The sequence below is a fragment of the Macrobrachium nipponense genome, chromosome 25 (genome assembly GCF_015104395.2).
Source record: "Macrobrachium nipponense isolate FS-2020 chromosome 25, ASM1510439v2, whole genome shotgun sequence".
NCBI lineage: Eukaryota > Metazoa > Arthropoda > Malacostraca > Decapoda > Palaemonidae > Macrobrachium > Macrobrachium nipponense.
The window spans coordinates 41,638,549-41,643,548 of NC_087214.1; the positions used below are offsets into that span (position 1 = coordinate 41,638,549).

At 36.6% G+C, this 5,000-nt stretch overlaps 1 protein-coding gene and 1 long non-coding RNA gene across 3 annotated transcripts in view; one reads left to right on the forward strand and one right to left on the reverse strand.

The window, feature by feature from the left end:
* The window catches only part of LOC135199406 (uncharacterized), a 277,650-nt gene that overhangs the window by 262,706 nt on the left and 9,944 nt on the right, over positions 1-5,000 (forward strand). The gene's annotated exons all lie outside the window — the stretch shown is intronic.
* LOC135199399 (uncharacterized) overlaps positions 1-5,000 on the reverse strand; it is a 21,234-nt gene that overhangs the window by 15,362 nt on the left and 872 nt on the right. The gene's annotated exons all lie outside the window — the stretch shown is intronic.

A 5,000-nucleotide genomic window follows, 5' to 3' on the forward strand; every position in this document is an offset into this window, starting at 1 on the left:
GAAAAATATAATGAAACATTAAATGAAAAATAATTTGTTTAATATAGGACAACATGGTTTTGTATCCAGAAAAAGTACACAAACCCAACTGTTAGTCCACCGTGAGAACATATATAAAAATAAGATACAGATGTGGTTTACCTAGACTTTGCAAAAGCTTTTGACAAGGTAAACCATTATATATTAGCGAAGAAAATTAGAAAACATAATATAGTGGACAAAGTAGGAAGATGGTTAAAAGAATTTTTACAAAACAGAAAACACATAGTGATTGCAAACGATGAGAAATCGGATGAAGCTAAGGTGTAATATCCGGTGTACCACAAGGTAAGGTGTTTGGTGCATTGCTGTTAGTTACTATGATTGCAGACATAGACAGTAATGTTAAGGACTCGGTAGTGAGTAGTTTCGCCGATGACACAAGAATAAGTAGAGAAATTACTTGTGATGAAGATAGGAACTTGCTACAAAGAGACCTTAACAAAATATATGAATGGGCAGTGGTAAATAGGATGGTATTTAACTCTGATAAATTTAAATAAATAAATTATGGAGATAAAGAAGGAATGCTATGTGCATATAGGGGACGTAATAACGAGACAATCACAAATAAGGAAGCAGTTAAAGACCTTGGTGTGGAATAGGAACATGATCAAATAGCAATAATATTGGCAAAATGCAAAGCAAAAATGGGAATGTTGTTACGGCACTTCAAAACAAGAAAAGCCGAACACATGATTATGCTTTATAAAACGTATGTACGTAGTCCACTTGAATATTGCAATATGACATGGTATCCGCACTACCAAAAGGATATTGCACAAACGGAGTGTGCAAAGGCCTTTACAGATAGAATAGAAGAAGTTAAGGATCTTGACTACTGGGAAAGACTACAATTTTTTAAAATTATAGAGTCTAGAAAGGAGAAGAGAACGCTACATAATAATACAGACATGGAAACAGATAAAAGGAATTGCTGAAAACATCATGGAGCTAAAAATATCAGAAAGAGCAAGCAGAGGTAGATTAATAGTGCCCAAAACTATACCAGGAAAACTAAGGAAAGCACGCAGGACATTAATCCCCTACGCACCAGCATCGACAATGCAGCATCTATTCAATGCGTTGCCAGCTCATCAGAGGAACATTTCAGGAGTGAGCGTAGATGTGTTCAAGAATAAGCTCGACAAACATCTAAGCTGCATCCCAGACCATCCAAGATTGGAAGATGCAAAATATACCGGAAGATGCATTAGCAATTCTCTGGTAGACATTAGAGGTGCCTTACACTGAGGGACCTGGGGAAACCCGAACAAGCTGTAAAGTCTGTAAGGTCTCTCTCTCTCTCTCTCTCTCTCTCTCTCTCTCTCTCTCTCTCTCTCACAAACCTGGCTTCTTGGGTCTTGCGATTTAATTTTCGCTCCGAAACTCTATATCATTAAAGAAAATGGCCAATAAATATAAATAAATAGTAACCCTAATATAGAATATCCCTCTGCATTAAATAAAAAGGCTTTTAAACCTCACGAAGGCCGTCTCATAACACGCCTTTTATGCCTTTCACACCTTTTTTTTTTAATTAGGTAAAGACCTATAGTGCCTTCCCTACCTGTCTGAGAAATGGCAAAAGGTGTTGGTGGCTTTTACGCCAAACACATTAGCGTAACTCTCTCTCTCTCTCTCTCTCTCTCTCTCTCTCTCTCTCATTTCATTCACTATTTGACGTAAGTGGATGGTTCCCCTACGAATATTTATTGATACTCTACCAGTTACAAGTTGATATATATATATATATATATATATATACTATTATATATATATATACATATATATATATATATATATATATATATATATATATATATATATATATATATATTATATATATATATATATATATATATATATGTTATTTAGATGTTACTTTTATATAATAATTACAATTATACAGAAACTAATACACGCATCAAATACCAATGCCCAGTTTAAGAAATATCAGGTCACAGGTCAGACTGAACTGACCTCTCCACAGTGTACACAGAACACGGAGACTGGCAATGGGACTTTCGCCTTGACATATTGTTGTAAACTTGTGTTAATCTTAGGTGTACATTTGACGCCTGTGTGGATAAATGGCTCTCCTGTCTACAGCTAAATGCTACGGAGGTCTGGCTTGATGATATAAGGAAGGAAGGGCAGAAAAGTGGTGTCCTGGTGTAGCCCAGGTCAGAGGGGGTGAGGCAAAACTGGTGTTCTAAACAGGTCACCGAACGTACGGTTTCTAAGTGAGGTTCAATTTTGACCTTGTCATGGAATTCTTGTTTTTAATGAATGTTACTTGAGTGTACACTGATATCTTTGGCAAAAATAACAATGATAATAATGAGAAAAGCAAACAGAACGGAGGAATGGCACAACAAACCAATGCACGTAGAGCACTACATGAGACAGACTAAAGAACTGGCCAGCGATGAAACATGGCAATGGCTACAGAGGGGAGAGCTCAAGAAGGAAACTGAAGGAATGCTAACAGCGGAACAAGATCAGGCCCCAAGAACCAGATATGTTCAAAGAACGATAGATGGAAATAACATCTCACCCATATGCAGGAAGTGCAACATAAAAAATGAAACCATAAACCACATAGCAAGCAAATGCCCGGCACTTGCACAGAACCATTAGAATAAGAGGCACGATTCATTGGCAAAAACCCTCCACTGGAGTCTGTGCAAGAAACACCAGCTACCTTGCAGTAATGAGTGGTACGAGCACCACCCTGAAGAAGTGATGGAAAACAATCAGGCAAAGATCCTCTGGGACTATGGTATCAGAACAGATAGGGTGATACGTGCAAATAGACCAGACGTGACGTTGATTGACAAAATCAAGAAGAAAGTATCACTCATTGATGTCGCAATACCATGGGACACCAGAGTTGAAGAGAAAGAGAGGGTGATAAGTATCAAGACCTGAAAATAGAAAATAAGAAGAATATGGGATATGAAATTGCCCCATATGTACCCATAATCATAGGAACACTAGGTATGATCCCAAGATCCCTTAAAAAGAATCTGGAAAAAGTAGAGGCTGAAGTAGCTCCAGGACTCATGCAGAAATGTGTGCTCCTAGAAACAGCGCACATAGTAAGAAGATTGATATTATTGACCAAAAGAGAAATCCAGTGAGTGGCAAACATACGGAATGAGAGAGAGAGAGAGTATTGCCTGTATAAATTGCTTTGGGGAAACCCCAAGTCCACGCTGCTAGATTGCAAAATCAATATATCATTTTTTATTTAAGGGGAAACTTCTTTTCTCTACAGTGGCCGTTGGCTTACCTGATGGGTTTGAACCTTCTCAGCGATCTGTGTATGTGTGTGCAGAGAGAGAGAGAGAGGAGAGAGAGAGAGAGAGAGAGAGAGAGAGACTTAATAATAATAATAATAATAATAATAATAAGAAGGGAGCAGCCGGTATATCTCTTAATTGCATAATGAGTTTAACTATTTTACTGTTTACCTCTGGTATAGCCTTTCGAAAACCTTTTAAGATTTTTTATGAGAATGTGAAAATTCTTTAGTACTTTTGTGTTTCCATATTTTTTTCGGTTAGACTCGTTTGTCATCCTTTTTCTGTATTGTTAGTCTCTCTCTCTCTCTCTCTCTCTCTCTCTCTCTCTCTCTCATGACCCAAATTACGGCGGCAGCAGCGTCAGCGAGGAGCGAAACGCATCCTCTTTCCTGAAAACTAGATCAAGGTCATCCTCATCTGTCCTAGCAGGAAGAGAGAGAGAGAGGCTTATAGAGGATGTTCCCACGGCGTGCTTGCGCGCTGCCAATGGGGTTTCCAAGCGTCGATTTGTTACTGACAATATTTCAGGCGTTTTAGGCCTATGTGTGGCTTCATTCTGAACATGGCGATTTACTACAGTGTAAATAATCGTTTTAAAGTAATTGTTGTCTTTTATGTCTTGTATTTTAATTTTAAATAAGTAAAAGAGTGGTAAAACGAATAACTTTTGTAACAGCAAAAATTGGATTACAGGCCTGCGTGTACCTCCTACAGGCAAGAGATGGCGATTTATATAGTAGTATAAATAATAATTTTAAAGTGATTGTTGTCTTGTATACCTTTTACTTTAATTTAAAATAAGTAAAAGGCAATTTAGTAGAGCAAGATATCTTTATTTTGTAACAGCCGCAATGGTGCTTGGATCATAGGCCTATGTGTGCAAGCGATCGCGATTTACTTTTGAAGTGTTTGATTACTTTAATGCCCTGAAGTATGACTTTAGATAAGCAAAAGACAATGGTAAAACAAACGACGAAATGGTGTTTGGATTATTTGTATTTTAGTTTAAGACAAGAGGAAGGCGGTGGTAAAAATAAAAAGTTGTTTTGTAACAGAGCGTTTGGAAGAGCATGTAGCTCTAGGGTCGCGAACCTAGTTATTTTCCCTCCGTCCCTAACGTAAACATGTCTTGTATTACTTAGTATATAGCGGTTTAGAATAAGTTAAAGCCAATAGTAAAACGACTTGCATTTTACTTCAAAATAAGTAACAAACTAAACTAAAACAAAAATGTCTTTTGACCGCTAAAATATAGATTGGAAGAGAGCTTGTAGGTCTAACGTCTCAACTTATTTATTTGCCCTCTATCCCTCATCCCTAATATAAGTGTCTTTGAGGTTTTATATTTCTAGTTAAATTAAGTAAAACTAAAACAACGATTACGTATATATATATATATACTATATATATATATATATATATATATATATATATACATATATATATACATAATTATTAATTTTTTGCTACTGCCAAAACAGAGCATGTTGGTCTAGGGTCGCAAAACCATTTGTTTTTCCTCCATCCCTAACGTAACCGTATCTTTTATTACGTTTATTTCACTTCAAAATAAGAAAAATCAATAACAAAACAAAAGTAAAATGTCTTTTGACCTTCAAAACAAAGCATGTGGGTCTAGGATCGCAAACC